Below are 19,242 nucleotides of genomic sequence, written 5' to 3'. Positions count from 1 at the left end.
ACACACACAAGCATGTTTAATTAGTTTAGATAATTAGTCTTTAATTAGTTTAGATTATTTAGATTATTATTTTGTATGTTTAATTAGTTTAGATAATTAGTGTTTAATTAGTACACACACACACACGTATTTTGTATGTTTAATTAGTTTAGATTATTTAGATTATTATTTTTTCACTATTATATATGTATGAATGCATGTTAGATGGATATAATTAGTGTTTAATCAGTTAGAAATTAGTGTTATATAGAAATGTTAGAAATTAGTGTTATATAGAAATGTAAGAAATGTTAGAAATTTTAGTGTTATTTAGATTATTTAGATTAGCATAATTAGTGTTATATAGAAATATTAGAAATTTTAGTTATCAAAATCCAATCATTAAAAAATGTTACTTTTTGCGGGCATATAGCTAGTATTTGTTCTCGACGATGCCCGGCCCGCATCCTCGCCGTCGACCCGTCCGCGACGACGTCCAGCCGACCCATGTACGGGACTGGGCTCCCCCGGGTTGGCACTGGGAGGTGCTGCCTGGAGGGGCGCGCCACTTGATGAGGAACCCGACCCCGGGTCCCGTCGTCGACCCTGATCTCGTTTGGTGGCGTTCGCGTGGGCCAGTTTCGGTGCGGAGGGACCCGGCCCCGCCGGAGGTGGTACGTCGCCGTGTCAGGGAGGAGGAAGAGCACGTCCATCGCTACATGGTTGCGTTAGAGGGCGGCAGGTTCTCCAATACGTGGCAGTTTCTTCGGGGATCTCACTTCAGCTATGATCCTGTGAGGGTTCCTTCTCTTTGGGTGTCCACCGCCCGCGCCGGAGGAACCGCGAGTGTCCTAGATTCTTCTGTAGTATTCGATCTTTGTTAGCTAATAGCCAGTGATGTACTATTCAATATTATATGAAATTCGAGACGATGTATTCGAGATTATATCTATTATTCTAGACGATGTATTCGAGATTATATCTATTATTCGAGACGATGTAATTTGAATACTAAATTGTTTTATATTTCTTTTGGATTAGTTAAACAAAAGCTATGGCAGACAATACCGACAGAGAGGGAGAACAGACCATGTTCGATATGATACGCGGGCCAGATGATAATCAGAATGAAGAAGATTATGAAGGCTCCGAATTTCTAAACAACACCGGAGAGGGTGATATGATATTCGATCGCGACGACCAAATTGATGAAGTCATGAACTACAATTATGACGATGACGAAGAACATGTTGATCCTGAAACAACAAAGACCGGCGAGGTATATATATTTATATAAGCAGGCATCTGGTGATCATCACATGTTTTAAATGACTTGAAGATATATTAACGAATCGATCTTTGTTCTTTCAGCCATCCGGATCAAGCAAATCTTCAGGCAAAATGACGAAACGAGGCCCGAACAAAAAGTTGAAGCCGGGTGTAAAGTACAATATCGAGGCATGCAGCCCTACTGGCAAACCATTAGCGCCTAAGAAGATTGCGGACAAGTTCGTTCGTCAGTGCGGAGTTCTTGTAAAGGACCAACTCCCGATCTCCCTTAAATAATGGAGAGAGCCAGCAAAAGACAAAAGACAAAAAGGCAAAGAGGACGCTGCTCCACGTCCAGATGTTACTTTTGTCGACAAGAATCAAAAAGATCTGCTTTGGGATACTCTCATGGAACATTTCACCCTACCAGATCATTTCACAGAAGCAGATGTGCAGAAAGTCAAGGAGGCTGCTCTTAGGATGATGGCGATTGCATTCAAGAACCACAAGAATCGTGAATGGAAGAAGTACGTCAAGGGAGGAAGGAAGACTCCAGTATTCAAGGGAACACTAGAGAACCAACGTGATCATTGGGACGATTTCGTGAAATTCAAGGATTCGGAATTAGCTAAGGAACGGTCGAGAATAAACAAGAAGAATGCCGAAAAAAAGGATAAGTTCCATAAGCTGGGGCCAGGTGGCTATGCGGTGGCAATGCCTAAGTGGGACAAGTCTGAAAAAGAGATGGAGGATGCAGGTGTCACTCCGGCTACTAAGAGCTGGCCCCCCAGGGTCAGGACTTGGTTCTATGCGCATGGGGGGAGTTGGACCCGGAGACATGCAATGTTTCGACGAGGGCAAGTCTGAAGGGAGCCGACGATGCGATACTTGTTGCAATAGAAGAGGCACGATCGGGGGTGTTCCAGCCCAACAGAGAGAATGACGAGCTTACGCGTGCCCTGGGAAATCCTGAACACCCGGGAAGAACACGAGGCAATGGCGCTATTCCGTGGCATGAGGGGTTTTCAGAATGGAACATTGACTACAGAACCCGTGCGAGAAAGAAGATTGCGGAGGAGAAGAAGAGGAAGATGGAGGAGGAGCAGAGGAAGCGGGACTATGAACGCCTTCAAGGCCTAGAAGCAAGTCAAGCGGAATTGGCAGTCCAATTCCAGCGGCAGCAGGAGCAGATCGACTCACTTACCCATCAAAGGGGGTCTCAGCAGCTGCAGCAGCTAGCGGATGATCCAGCATTGGATAGCACCGGCCCATCCATGCCGAGAAGCAGTGTGGGTTCCGTCCCGGACGACGCAATGCTGGGTAGATACCCCGTGGATGACATCACAGAGAACACTAACTGCGAGCTACACGTCAAAATGAAGAACATATCCCTAAAGGTGGCGGACGGCTTTGCTTTTACAAATCCCCCCGAGGCAACCTTCCATTGCAACCCGATTCCAGCGGGCTATGCTCGTGTCTTTGTTGATGAGGTGGTGGACCCACCATATTCGGAGCTACAGCTTGACATTGCTAGAGGTGACGGCGAGCGCTTTCTCGAAGAGGCCAAACATCGTATCCTCCTATGGAAAAAGGATTGCATCATCTTTCAAAGGCCACCGACACCGCGTCAGCCGAGTCCTCGTCGAAGTCCGCCACCGAGTCAGAAGACTCCCGCTCCTGCAAGTCCACCAAGTCCGGCAAAGTGTCAGGCCACTCCTCCTCCTCCAAGTCCGGCAAAGTGTCAGGAGAATCCTCCTCCTCCAAGTCCGCCACAGCGTCAGACGTCCACTCCTCCTCCAATTCTGGCACAACCTCAGGCCACTCCTCCTCGTCCAACTCAGCCCCGTCAGCCGTCTTCGCCGCCTCAGCAATCGCAGAAGAGACACCCCACAGCTATGGTGCGTAGCGGTACAAGTCGAGGTAGTACAGGAAGTACAGGCGGAGGCAAGCGATATAAATATGGTCCAAGCCTCAAGCCTCTTCCGTAGAGGTCTTATGACAGGTCCGAGGAGGAAATCACAGCCATATCGAAGGCCGAGGTGGAAGCCCATTTTGCACCAAAATCGCCACCGCCGCCAAGGGAGAAAGTGCCTGAGGAAACGATTGACCACTACATTCGTATGGCTCAACCACCTGCTCCCAAGCCTGTTGACACAGACTATGAGCGCCACATCAGGAAGTTAAATCGAGCACGTCTACAAAGGGAGGCGAGCACGTCTACATCGGGATCGAGCAAACAAGAAGCAGCTGCCAAAAAATGCGGGAAAACCATTCCCCAGCTGGGAGAACAGGCGGCGCAGTCAATCCCCTCGCTTGTTGTGCCAACAACAGGTGACAGTACGCGCGCCCAACATTATTGTGGGCAAACAGTGCATGTTCCCGAGGTGGGCAATGTGGTAATAATGGAGGAGCATCTAATGCAGGCTGAAGTTCTCAACATCACTGTTGGACAACTCCTCGAGATCGAGCCCATGCCTTTGCTTAGAGAGGATGAAATAAAACGGAAATATGTCCGGGGCCAACCTTTGGTCGCGCCAGACAAGGTCAAGAACCTCCCAACGAGAATGTATGAATTGCATCAATGGTACATGAACATTACCAAGATTTTCGATGGAGTGTCCCTCATGGTGAATGTCAAGGAGGGGCATTACTACCATGAGAAAGCTCTGTCCGTTGAGTATTCTGAACTATTTCAGTTATACAATCAAGACGCACTCGACAAATCTATCGTCAGTTGCTATTGTCTGTAAATGATTTCTTTCTGTAATTTAAGTCTCAAGCTAGCTGTAGTGATCCTTTTGATCAATCATTACCTGTAATTATCCTCACTATATTCTTTTCTGTGGTATTATATGCAGGATGAAGATGTATGAAATGAGAAAAGGTGGACGCTATGGCATTGGGTTCATTGACCCAAACACCGTTAATGAATACACATGGAAAATAGATGCACGTCATCAAAAGGCCGTAGAGGACAGCATGCTAGAGTTCTTGAAGCGCCTCAAATACAATGAAGATATACTACTTCCTTACAACTTCCAGTGAGTCACACTGTCTTGTACTACAAATTCTCTGTTTTCGCCTACTAGCTAGCTACATGTTTTTGCTTACATATGCCGCTTAATTAAGACATACAAACGTGTGTGCATGCCAATTTCACTGGGTCTTGTGTATCATTAAAGTTGACACCGGAACAGTTGAAGTACTGGACTCACTAATCTCAGAAAAACCTGACTATAACATCTTGTATGGGATAGTCAACAGGTAATTTCAATCATTATTAACTATATATCTCGGCCTATTTATAGTTCGTCATTTCATGATATGAACTATTTAATAACCCCTTTATTCATTTTCTTTGTCGGCGGGCAGGGCTTGGGCAAGGTTCATCGCCGTCACGGAAGGCGAATGGAAGCAAAAGCTTCAATGGTTTCGACCCAAGGTAAGTAGTACTAGCTAGCTAGCTAGCTGCCATCTCTTTAATTATCATGCTTGATTAATTATTATCTGATCAAATTCCATTCTCATAAAGGCCCTGAAGCAGGCGCAGGGGACTGATGTGTGTGCATTCTGCGTTTGCGAGAACATTCGCATGATGGCGTCCAAAAGGAGCAGATCTCAAAGACAGGAATGGGTATGCTTGTCAAAACACTATTCACAATTTTTACACCATTATCGATATCTAGTCACACAACTAACATATTGATCTCCTTCTTAACTGTTCAGAGAGGTGCGGGAGAAGCTCCTAGAAATGGAGCGTGTAGAAGCACTTCAAGAGGAAATAGCGGGATTTTTGCTCGACCAGGTCATAAATCCGAAGGGAGAATACTATTACCCGCTACCGCCCCCATGAAAACCACTTCCAATTGTCATCGTGCTCCGAAGGCACCAATATAGGCTAATGCCACTGGCTCCGAAGGCAACATGCATATGTAGGAGAAATTGTATATAGCTATACATGTGTGTATGTGTGAATTAATTAATATGATGGTTTGTGAGACATTGATGATATATATATGCATGATTGGTTCTACTAGAAATTCTATATATATATATATATATATATATATATATATATGCATAACGTGTACAATGTGTAGTATCGTAAAATACCAGCAAACGAAAAAGAATTAAAATGGAAACACAAAATTAAATGAAAAAGAAATCATAAAACTAAAAACCTCCCAAACCTTATAATACCGGTTGGTCTTACCAACCGGTACTAAAGGGCTCCAGGCCCCCGGAGCTGGCTCGTGCCACGTGGTTGCCCTTTAGCACCAGTTCGTGCTGAACCGGTACTAAAGGGGGGGGGCTTTAGTGACCACAATTTAGTGCCGGTTATGTAACCGGCACTACAGGGCCTTACGAACCGGTGCTATTGCCCGGTTCTGCACTAGTGTAGTTTCGCCAGGTTAACTTTCTACATCAGATCCATCATTCATACTCAGGTTGACTGTATGACATACTATTGCAATTGACAGTGAACTATGGAACTCTTAATTAGCAAAACAATGAGCATGCATTCTTGATGAACATTGAAGCTCTTAATTAGTGACAATATTGAGATGACATCCACCTATTTCTTTATTTTTGTGAATGGATAGAGTGATCTATATGTTTGTACTGGTGTGTTTGTTAATTTAGTAAGCTAGGGGCTGTCAAGTTAAGTGCTTGCTGGTGTGTTTGTTAATTCAGTAAGCTAGGGGTTGTCATCCATTAAATTCAGAGAACCCCCTGTCAAGCATGAGGTTCTCCTACATACCTATTACTATATGTTTGTACTGAATATATTGACATGCCATGACACTATGAAGTAACAGAATGGCTAGCAGAAGCTTTCACTTCTAAGAATGACAGCAGTAGGAAGAATCATTGTAGTCAAGTGACCATAATATCTATTTTATTGTGCTGAACTTTGTTGTTCCCTCGATGTTTTAGTGCTTGACTATTCTCATGATGTTGTACAGGAGGCCCTTGTGGTCACCACTGGAGGGGCTGGAGCTTGGCGGCAGCCTGGCGGATGACGGGGGTTTGGACGGTGGCTATTTCGGCAGCAGGATGATAGCTTAAATTTTGTGATAATTTTGGAATAGCTTCAACACCTATAGTTAATTTTGCACATAAAGCTTGAGTAATTTTGCACATGAAGCTTCAGTATTTTAGCACATGAAGCTTCTTCTACTATTATTCTTGTCATGAATCTTCCACCATTTTTCAGTAGCTTAAATTTGACTTGGTGTAGTAATCTTGGTGCTTAGTGCTGCTTGTATCTCATGCTAATTGTTGCATGAGTAGTTTCAATAGTTTTATAACAGCAGCAGTAGCACAAAATTAATTGAATTCAATTAAAATTTCCAGAATCTCTGCTTGATCTGTAATGAGTGTAGAGTAAGTAATTAAAGATAGGCTTGCTGTTAGTAGGAGAGTAAGTAATTAAGTCCCGTTGTTTACTGTAAGACTTGCTGTTTAGCAAGGCTTGAGTAATTTAGTGTACTGCATCTTTAGTTTCAACTGAAATTTTTATCATGCTACTATGACATCTACTGAAAATTTCAAACAAATGAAAGGAGTACTGTAGTTACAAATGGAGCCTACAAATTCTGTAGATCTATTGTACTCATTTTTCAGTTATCTGTAGTTACAAAGCATTAATTATAAGACTGTAACTAAACATATCTTCTTATCCTCTGTCATTATACTCATACACATGCTTATGATCCTGTTAACACATGCTGATGCTCATTTTACTCATGCACATGCTCATGATCTTCTTAGTTAAGACTGTAACTACTCCATTTTGATTGCATGATCTCTATTTGAATGCATGCTCATAAGATTGTAACAGGAGTTCAATATAACAGTGAACATGCTCATGATCTCCATTTGAATGCATGTTCTTCTGTTGCTGCAAGTTCTATGATATGTGAGTTCCTTCTGTTGTTGCAAGTAGTGACACAATATGCCATGTCCAGCAGGCTCCGCATCCAAGTCCTGTCCATCCTCCGCAACAAGCAGCTGGGCCAAGGTTGCAAACAGCACCACTGGTTCCTTCAAGGATGCGTGCTGCTGGTCGAGTCTTGTGGAGAAGCAAGGCGAATCGGGCATTGTCTCAATTGTCCCACTGTGGTAAGAACAAAACACCACTCTCACTTGATGTTCATGTATTACTACAGCAAAACATTCTTACATGGTGATTGTTAGCGACACAACAATTATCTCGCATAATAGTTTCATTCTCTTCATAGTTAACAAATGCATCTTGTCCAACCGATTAAACTGGACCCAACTTGTACAAAAAAGTGAACTAAATGCTGTTACATTCTGTACATGTTACTTTCTACTTGGTGTCTGGTAATGGTATCTACGGAAATTCTACTTTGCAAAGAATAAATAATGTGTTATGGATCACAAGCTAATTTTTGTTGACATGAATTTGTTATGCTCCTTATTTTGACTTGGTTTCACCCACGTTGCTTTTCAAAACATGAGATTGATGAGTGTTTCTTGTAGGCAACATTGATTTAGGATTGATTTAAGATTTTGTGAGTATGCCAAGGTTCTACGAATATGCATTGGAAACATCTAGTGTTCTGCTATAATTGGTCTCTAAAACATCTAGTCATTAATTTGAAGTTGTTTGAATCTGTTGCTTTATCATACATTCGATCCATAAATCTGCATTTCTGTGAAATTTTGTTAAATATATATTTTCTAGATTGTCTATACACTAAACCTGGAGGTTTGAATATCTACTCCAGGAATGAAGATGGTACTCTAATGCCTTTGTGTTCACCCTTTTATAGGAGCTCCAGGCCTAGGAAATTTCAAGTTCGAAGCGGCGTGTAGCCCTAGCAGCAAAGATTTGTTCTGTTTGACTGTAATAAACTATAAATATTATAGTACTATAATAGTAGGCATATCTGGGTTGTAATAGACTATGCACAGATTGTAATAGACTATGTACAGGAGCTCCAGGCCTAAGAAATTCTACATTTTTTCTGTTCTATATAAAATATTGATTATTTGTGTGATTTGAAGATGTGTGAAATGGAAACCTGATTAGTGGCCCATTTGTGAAAATAATCTAAACAATGCTCACATTTTTGACATGTGGGACCAATATAGGAGATTATGACAAGTGGGACCCATCTGACTTGTGGGACCAGATTGAAAAATATATACTGAAAAACTAAAAAGGCCATGGCCCAAAATATAAAAAAGGCCAAATTGTTGGGCCAGGTCCATGTAGCTAGAGAAAGTTAATAGAGAAAATATACAGTAAAAATGCCGAATTGTTGGGCTAGGCCCATGTAGAAAATCGAATTGGACCGCGCTGAATCTTGTGCCACATCAGATTGCCACGCTGGATGCCTACGTGGCCTGGGGAGGTTGCTAGTGACCAAAACGCCACAGTAGACGTATTTTGGTCATAAACGTCTATGACCATTCCAGAAGAAAGATCGCTATAGTCAGTTTTCGACCGCCAGCTTTTGACCTTATGTTTTTGGTCACAAAAAGGTCACAAATTGAAAACAGTGACCATTCAGTGACCAATAGTGCTGGTCACAAGTTGACATATTTCTTGTAGTGAACTGTGATTGTTGACGACAAACAAGTAAACGCACCCCGGGGATAGTCAATCGATGAAATCAACCTAGGACCCCAAAACGGTGAGTAATAGTGCACAAAACCGAACAAAATCGGCCAAAAACAGCGATTGTTGATGACCGACACGTAAGCGCACCTTAGGGTTCAACAACCATGGAAATCGCTTTGGGACCCCAAAACGGTGAGTAAAAGTCCATGAAACGGTTCAGAATCAACAAAATTTGCGAATGTTGATGACCGACACGTACACGCACAACGGGGTTTGTCAATCGTGGAAATCGCCCTAGGACCCCAAAATGATGAGTCATAGTGCATGAAACAGACCAGAATCAGGCAAAAACTGTGATTATTGATGACCGACACGTAAGCACTCAGTGGGGTTCAACAACCATGGAAATCGCTTTGGGACCCCCGAAACGGTGAGTAATAGTCCATGAAACAGGTCAGGATCGACAAAAACCGCGAATGTTGATGACCGACATGTACACGCGCCCTGAGTTCATCAATAGTGGAAATCACTCTGGGACCCCAAAACAGTGAGTAATGGTCCATGAAACGGGCCAAAATCGTCCAAAACTGCGAGTGTTGATGACCGACACGTAAGTGCACCTTGGTGTTCAAACACTATGGAAACTGCTCAAAATTTTCCAAAACCATCTCTGTTGACGACATACACTTAAACGCACCCCGGGGATCGTCAATCATGGAAACCGCTCTAGGACCCCAAAACAGTGGGTAGTAGTCCACGAAACGAAGCAGAATTGGCCAAAATTGTGAGCGTTTATGACCGACACGTAAACGCACCACGGGGTTCGTCAATCGTGGAAATCACTTCGGGATCCCAAAACTAAGTAGAAACGGGCCAGAATCGGCTCAAACTGCGAGTCTTGACGACCAACGCGTAAGCACATGTTGGGATTCGACAACCATGGAAATCACTTTGGGACCCCAAAACGGTAAGTAATAGTCCATGAAACGGGTCAGAATCGACAAAAAATGCGACTCTTGATGACCGACACTTGAACGCAACCCGGGGTTTGTCAATCATGGAAATCACTACGTGACCCCAAAAGAGTGAGTAATAGTACATGAAACGGGCCAGAATCAGCCAAGACTGCGAGTGTCCATGATCGACACGTAAGCGCACCATGGGGTTCAACAACTATGGAAATTGCTTCAGGCCCCAAAACGGTGAGTAATAGTCCACGAAATGGGTCAGAATTAGCCAAAACTGTGAGTGTTGACGACGTACATGTAAATGCACCCCAGGGATCGTCAATCGTGGAAATCCCTTTTGTACCCAAAAACGGTGAGTAATAGTCCACGAAACGGTCCAGAATCGACAAAAACCGCGAGTGTTGATGACCGGCACGTAAACACACTCCGGGGTTCGTAAATCGTGGAAATTGCTCTAGGACCCCAAAACGATGAGTAATAGTGCACGAAACGGGCCAGGATCGACCAAAACTGCGACTGTTGATGACCGACACGTAAGCACACCTTGGGTGTTCAACAACCATGGAATCAGTTTAGGACCCCAAAACGGTTATTAATAGTCCACGAAATGGGACGTAATCGAGAAAAACCACGAGTGTTGATGACCGACACGTAAATGCACCGCAGGGTTCATTAAACGTGGAAATCACTCCGGGACACCAAAACAATGAGTAATAGTCCATGAAACGGGCCAGAATCATCAAAAATTGCAGGTGTTAATGACCGACATGTAAGCACACCTTGGAGTTCAAACACTATGGAAATCGCTTCGGGACCCCAAGACGGCGAGTAATAGTCCATGAAATAGCTCAGAATAGGCCAAAACCATCTGTGTTGATGATGAACACTTAAATGCACCCTAAGGATCGTCAATCGTGGAAATCGCTCTAGGACACCAAAACGATGGGTAGTGGTCCATGAAACGGACCAGAATTGGCCAAAATTGTGAGTGTTGATGACCGACACGTAACCGCACTCCGGGGTTCGTCAATCGTGGGAATTGCTCTAGGGCCCCAAAACGATGAGTCATAGTGCACGAAACGGCCAGAATTGGCCAAAACTGCGAGTGTTGATGACCGACATGTAAGCACAACTTGGGGGTTCAAGAACCATGGAATCGCTTTGGGACCCCCAAACGGTGAGTAATAGTCCACGAAACGGGTCAGAATCGGCAAAAAAGCGCGACTGTTGATGACCGACACGTAAACGCACCCCGGGGTTCATCAATTGTATAAATCACTCGGGGACCCCAAAACATCGAGTAATAGTCCACGAAACGGGCTCGAATCGGCCAAGACTGCCAGTGTTGTTGACAGACACGAAGCGCACCTTGGGGTTCAACAACTATGGAAACCGCCCCAAAACAGTGAGTAAAAGTCCATGAAACGGGTCAGAATCGACAAAATTTGCGAATGTTGATGACCGACATGTACACGCACACCTGGGTTTGTCAATCGTGGAAATCACTCTAGGACCCCAAAACTATGAGTCATAGTGCAAGAAACGGACCAGAATCGGGCAAAAACTGCGATTATTGATGACCGACACATAAGCACTCAGTGGGGTTCAACAACCATGGAAATCGCTTTGGGACTCCAAAACGGTGAGTAATAGTCCATGAAACGGGTCAGAATCGACAAAATTTGCGAATGTTGATGACCGACACGTACACGCACACCGGGGTTTGTCAATCGTGGAAATCGCTCTAGGACCCCAAAACGATGAGTCATAGTGCACGAGACGGACTAGAATCGGGCAAAAAGTGCGATTATTGATGACCGACACATAAGCACTCAGTGGGGTGCAGCAACCATGGAAATCGCTTTCGGACCCCAAAAACGGTGAGTAATAGTCTATGAAACAGGTCAGGATCGACAAAAACTGCGAGTGTTGATGACTGACATGTAAACGGGCCAGAATCGGCCAAGACTGCGAGTGTTCATGACCGACACGTAAGCGCACCATGGGGTTCAACAACTATGGAAATCGCTTCGGACCCCAAAACGGTGAGTAATAGTCCACGAAACGGGTCAGAATTAGCCAAAACTGTGTGTGTTGACGACGTACATGTAAATGCACCCCGGAGATCGTCAATCGTGGAAATCCCTTTTGTACCCCAAAACGGTGAGTAATAGTCCACGAAACGGTCCGGAATTGACAAAAACCGCGAGTGTTGATGACCGGCACGTAAACGCACTCCGGGGTTCCTAAATCGTGGAAATCGATTTAGGACCCCAAAATGATGAGTCATAGTGCATGAAACGGGCCATAATCGGCCAAAACTGCGACTGTTGATGACCGACACGTAAGCACACCTTGGGGGTTCAACAACCATGGAATCGCTTTAGGACCCCAAAACGGTGAGTAATAGTCCACGAAATGAGTCATAATCGACAAAAACCGCGAGTATTGATGACCGACACATAAACGCACCGCGGGTTCATCAATTGTGGATATCACTCTGGGACCCCAAAACGATGGGTAGTAGTCCATGAAACAGACCAGAATTGGCCAAAATTGTGAGTGTTGATGACCGACACGTAACCGCACTCCGGGGTTCGTCAATCGTGGGAATCGCTCTAGGACCCCAAAACGACGAGTCATAGTGCACGAAACGACCAGAATTGCCCAAAACTGCGAGTGTTGATGACCGACACGTAAGCACACCTTGGGGGTTCAAGAACCATGGAATCGCTTTGGGACCCCAAATAGGTGAGTAATAGTCCACGAAACGGGTCAGAATCGACAAAAAAGTGCGACTGTTGATGACCGAGACGTAAACACACCCCGGGGTTGATCAATTGTATAAATCACTCGGCTACCCCAAAACATCGAGTAATACTCCACGAAACGGGCTCGAATCGGCCAACACTGCCAGTGTTGTTGACAGACGCAAAGTGCACCTTGGGGTTCAACAACTATGGAAACCGCCCCAAAACGGTGAGTAATAGTCCATGAAACGGGTCAGAATCGACAAAATTTGTGAATGTTGATGACCGACACGTACACGCACAATGGGGTTTGTCAATCGTGTAAATCGCTCTAGGACCCCCAAACGATGAGTCATAGTGCACGAAACGGACCGGAATCAGGCAAAAACTGTGATTATTGATGCCCGACACGTAAGCACTCAGTGGGGTTCAACAACCATGGAAATTGCTTTGGGACCCCCAAAACGGTGAGTAATAGTCCACGAAACAGGCCAGGATCGACAAAAACCGCGAGTGTTGATGAGTGACATGTAAACGCGCCCCAGGTTCATCAATAGTGGAAATCAGTCTAGGCCCCAAAACAGTGAGTAATGGTCCATGAAACGGGCCAAAATCGTCCAAAACTGCGAGTGTTGATGACCGACACGTAAGTGCCCCTTGGTGTTCAAACACTATGGAAACTGCTCAAAATTGTCCAAAACCGTCTCTGTTGACGACATACACTTAAACGCACCCCGGGGATCGTCAATCATGGAAACCGCTCTAGCACCCCAAAACGGTGGGTAGTAGTCCACGAAACGAAGCAAAATTGGCCAAAATTGTGAGCGTTTATGACCGACACGTAAACGCACCACGGGGTTCGTCAATCGTGGAAATCACTTCGGGATCCCAAAACTAAGTAGAAACGGGCCAGAATAGGCTCAAACTGCGAGTCTTGACGACCAACGCGTAAGCACACGTTGGGATTCGACAACCATGGAAATCGCTTTGGGACCCCAAAACGGTAAGTAAGAGTCCACGAAACGGGTCAGAATCGACAAAAAACGCGACTGTTATGACCGACACTTAAACGCAGCCCGGGGTTTGTCAATCATGGAAATCACTACGGGACCCCAAACGAGTGAGTAATAGTACATGAAACGGGCCAGAATACCCCAAGACTGCGAGTGTTCATGACCGACACGTAAGCGCACCATGGGGTTCAACAACTATGGAAATCGCTTCGGACCCCAAAACAGTGAGTAATAGTCCACGAAACGGGTCAGAATTAGCCAAAACTGTGAGTGTTGACGACGTACATGTAAATGCACCCCGGGGATCGTCAATCGTGGTAATCCCTTTTGTACCCCAAAACGGTGAGTAATAGTCCACGAAAAGGTACAGAATCGACAAAAACCGCGAGTGTTGATGACCGGCACGTAAACGCACTCTGGGGTTCGTAAATCGTGGAAATTGCTCTAGGACCCCAAAACGATGAGTAATAGTGCACGAAACGGGCCAGGATCGACCAAAACTGCGACTGTTGATGACCGGCACGTAAGCACTCAGTGGGGTTCAACAACCATGGAAATCGCTTTGGGACCCCAAAAACGGTGAGTAATAGTCCACGAAACAGGTCAGGATCGACAAAAACCGCGAGTGTTGATGAGTGACATGTAAACGCGCCCCGGGTTCATCAATAGTGGAAATCACTCTGGGACCTCAAAACAGTGAATAATGGTCCATGAAACGGGCCAAAATCGTCCAAAACTGCGAGTGTTGATGACCGACACGTAAGTGCACCTTGGTGTTCAAACACTATGGAAACTGCTCAGAATTGGCCAAAACCGTCTCTCTTGACGACATACACTTAAACGCACCCCGGGGATCGTCAATCATGGAAACCGCTCTAGGACCCCAAAACGGTGGGTAGTAGTCCACGAAACGAAGCAAAATTGGCCAAAATTGTGAGCGTTTATGACCGACACGTAAACGCACCACGGGGTTCGTCAATCGTGGAAATCACTTCGGGATCCCAAAACTAAGTAGAAACGGGCCAGAATAGGCTCAAACTGCGAGTCTTGACGACCAACGCGTAAGCACACGTTGGGATTCGACAACCATGGAAATCGCTTTGGGACCCCAAAACGGTAAGTAAGAGTCCACGAAACGGGTCAGAATCGACAAAAAACGCGACTGTTATGACCGACACTTAAACGCAGCCCGGGGTTTGTCAATCATGGAAATCACTACGGGACCCCAAACCAGTGAGTAATAGTACATGAAACGGGCCAGAATCAGCCAAGACTGCGAGTGTTCATGACCGACACGTAAGCGCACCATGGGGTTCAACAACTATGGAAATCGCTTCGGACCCCAAAACAGTGAGTAATAGTCCACGAAACGGGTCAGAATTAGCCAAAACTGTGAGTGTTGACGACGTACATGTAAATGCACCCCGGGGATCGTCAATCGTGGAAATCCCTTTTGTACCCCAAAACGGTGAGTAATAGTCCACGAAACGGTCCAGAATCGACAAAAACCGTGAGTGTTGATGACCGGCACGTAAACGCACTCTGGGGTTCGTAAATCATGGAAATCGCTCTAGGACCCCAAAACGATGAGTAATAGTGCACGAAACGGGCCAGGATCGACCAAAACTGCGACTGTTGATGACCGGCACGTAAGCACTCAGTGTGGTTCAACAACCATGGAAATCGCTTTGGGACCCCAAAAACGGTGAGTAATAGTCCACGAAACAGGTCAGGATCGACAAAAACCGCGAGTGTTGATGAGTGACATGTAAACGCGCCCCGGGTTCATCAATAGTGGAAATCACTCTGGGACCTCAAAACAGTGAATAATGGTCCATGAAACGGGCCAAAATCGTCCAAAACTGCGAGTGTTGATGACCGACACGTAAGTGCACCTTGGTGTTCAAACACTATGGAAACTGCTCAGAATTGGCCAAAACCGTCTCTCTTGACGACATACACTTAAACGCACCCCGGGGATCGTCAATCATGGAAACCGCTCTAGGACCCCAAAACGGTGGGTAGTAGTCCACGAAACGGACCAGAACTGGCCAAAATTGTGAGTGTTGATGACCGACACGTAAACGCACCACGGGGTTCGTCAATCGTGGAAATCACTTCGGGATCCCAAAACTAAGTAGAAACAGGCCAGAATCGGCTCAAACTGCAAGTCTTGACGACTAACGCGTAAGCACATTTTGGGATTCCACAACCATGGAAACCGCTTTGGGACCCCAAAACTGTAAGTAATAGTCCACGAAACGGGTCAGAATCGACAAAAAATGCGACTGTTGATGACCGACACTTAAACGCAACCCGGGGTTTGTCAATCATGGAAATCACTACGTGACCCCAAAAGAGTGAGTAATAGTACATGAAACGGGCCAGAATCAGCCAAGACTGCGAGTGTTCATGACCGACACGTTAGCGCACCATGGGGTTCAACAACTATGGAAATCGCTTCGGACCCCAAAACGGTGAGTAATAGTCCACGAAACGGGTCAGAATTAGCCAAAACTGTGAGTGTTGACGACATACATGTAAATGCACCCCGGGGATCGTCAATCGTGGAAATCCCTTTTGTACCCCAAAACGGTGAGTAATTGTCCACGAAACGGTCCAGAATCGACAAAAATCGCGAGTGTTGATGGCCGGCACGTAAACGCACTCCGGGGTTCGTAAATCGTGGAAATTGCTCTAGGACCCCAAAACGATGAGTAATAGTGCACGAAACGGGTCAGAATCGACCAAAACTGCGACTGTTGATGACCGACACGTAAGCACACCTTGGGCGTTCAACAACCATGGAATCGCTTTAGGACCCTAAAACGGTTATTAATAGTCCACGAAATGGGACATAATCGAGAAAAACCGCGAGTGTTGATGACCGACACGTAAATGCATCGCAGGGTTCATCAATCGTGGAAATAACTCTGGGACACCAAAACAATGAGCAATAGTCCATGAAACGGGCCAGAATCGTCAAAAACTGCAAGTGTTAATGACCGACACGTAAGCACACCTTGGAGTTCAAACACTATGGAAATCGCTTCGGGACCCCAAGACGGTGAGTAATAGTCCACGAAACAGCTCAGAATTGGCCAAAACCATCTGTGTTGACGACGAACACTTAAACGCACCCAGGGGATCGTCAATCGTGGAAATCGCTCTAGGACCCCCAAATGATGGGTAGTAGTCCATGAAACGGACCAGAATTGGCCAAAATTGTGAGTGTTGATGACCGACATGTAACCGCACTCCGGGGTTCGTCAATCGTGGGAATCGCTCTAGGACCCCAAAACGATGAGTCATAGTGCACGAAACGGCCAGAATTGGCCAAAACTGCGAGTGTTGATGACCGATACGTAAGCACACCTTAGGGGTTCAACAACCATGGAATCGCTTTGGGACCCCAAAATGGTGAGTAATACTCCACGAAACGGGTCAGAATCGAAAAAAAGCGTGACTGTTGATGACCGACACGTAAACGTACACCGGGGTTCATCAATTGTATAAATACCTCGGGGACCCCAAAACATCGAGTAATAGTCCACAAAACGGGCTCGAATCGGCCACGACTGCCAGTGTTGTTGAAAGACACGAAGTGCACCTTGGGGTTCAACAACTATGGAAACCGCCCCAAAACGGTGAGTAATAGTCCATGAAACGGGTCATAATCGACAAAATTTGTGAATGTTGATGACCGACACGCACACGCACACGGGGGTTTGTCAATCGTGCAAATCGCTATAGGACCCCAAAACGATGAGTCATAGTGCACGAAACGGATCAGAATCGGGCAAAAACTATGATTATTGATGACCGACACGTAAGCACTCAGTGGGGTTCAACAACCATGGAAATCGCTTTGGGACCCCAAAAACGGTGAGTAATAGTCCACGAAACAGGTCAGGATCGACAAAAACCACGAGTGTTGATGAGTGACATGTAAACGCGCCCCGGGTTCATCAATAGTGGAAATCACTCTGGGACCTCAAAACAGTGAATAATGGTCCATGAAACGGGCCAAAATCGTCCAAAACTGCAAGTGTTAATGACCGACACGTAAGCACACCTTGGAGTTCAAACACTATGGAAATCGCTTCGGGACCCCAAGACGGTGAGTAATAGTCCACGAAACAGCTCAGAATTGGCCAAAACCATCTGTGTTGACGACGAACACTTAAACGCACCCAGGGGATCGTCAATCGTGGAAATCGCTCTAGGACCCCCAAATGATGGGTAGTAGTCCATGAAACGGACCAGAATTGGCCAAAATTGTGAGTGTTGATGACCGACATGTAACCGCACTCCGGGGTTCGTCAATCGTGGGAATCACTCTAGGACCCCAAAACGATGAGTCATAGTGCACGAAACGGCCAGAATTGGCCAAAACTGCGAGTGTTGATGACCGATACGTAAGCACACCTTAGGGGTTCAACAACCATGGAATCGCTTTGGGACCCCAAAACGGTGAGTAATACTCCACGAAACGGGTCAGAATCGAAAAAAAGCGTGACTGTTGATGACCGACACGTAAACGTACACCGGGGTTCATCAATTGTATAAATACCTCGGGGACCCCAAAACATCGAGTAATAGTCCACAAAACGGGCTCGAATCGGCCACGACTGCCAGTGTTGTTGAAAGACACGAAGTGCACCTTGGGGTTCAACAACTATGGAAACCGCCCCAAAACGGTGAGTAATAGTCCATGAAACGGGTCATAATCGACAAAATTTGTGAATGTTGATGACCGACACGCACACGCACACCGGGGTTTGTCAATCGTGCAAATCGCTATAGGACCCCAAAACGATGAGTCATAGTGCACGAAACGGATCAGAATCGGGCAAAAACTATGATTATTGATGACCGACACGTAAGCACTCAGTGGGGTTCAACAACCATGGAAATCGCTTTGGGACCCCAAAAACGGTTTGTAATAGTCCACGAAACAGGTCAGGATCGACAAAAACCGCGAGTGTTGATGAGTGACATGTAAACACACCCCGGGTTCATCAATAGTGGAAATCACTCCGGGACCCCAAAACAGTGAGTAATGGTCCATGAAATGGGCCAAAATCGTCCAAAACTGTGAGTGTTGATGACCGACACGTAAGCGCACCTTGGTGTTCAAACACTATGGAAACTGCTCAGAATTTTCCAAAACCGTCTCTGTTGAAGACATACACTTAAACGCACCCCGGGGATCATCTATCGTGGAAACCGCTCTAGGACCCCAAAACAGTGGGTTGTAGTCCACGAAACGGACAAGAACTGGCCAAAATTGTGAGCGTTGATGACCGACGCGTAAACGCACCCCGGGGTTCGTCAATTGTGGAAATCACTCCGGGATCCCAAAACTAAGTAGAAACGGGCCAGAATCGGCTCAAATTGCGAGTCTTGACGACCAACGCCTAAGCGCACGTTGGGATTCGACAACCATGGAAATCGCTTTGGGACCCCAAAACGGTAAGTAATAGTCCACGAAACGGGTCAGAATCGACAAAAAATGCGACTGTTGATGACCGACACTTAAACGCAACCCGGGGTTTGTCAATCATGGAAATCACTACGTGACCCCAAAAGAGTGAGTAATAGTACATGAAACGGGCCAGAATCAGCCAAGACTGCGAGTGTTCATGACCGACACGTTAGCGCAC

Source organism: Triticum aestivum, chromosome 5B (assembly GCF_018294505.1).
Source record: "Triticum aestivum cultivar Chinese Spring chromosome 5B, IWGSC CS RefSeq v2.1, whole genome shotgun sequence".
In the NCBI taxonomy this organism is placed as follows: domain Eukaryota; kingdom Viridiplantae; phylum Streptophyta; class Magnoliopsida; order Poales; family Poaceae; genus Triticum; species Triticum aestivum.
The sequence above is the reverse complement of the archived record's forward strand: the minus strand, read 5'-3'. Positions refer to the sequence as shown.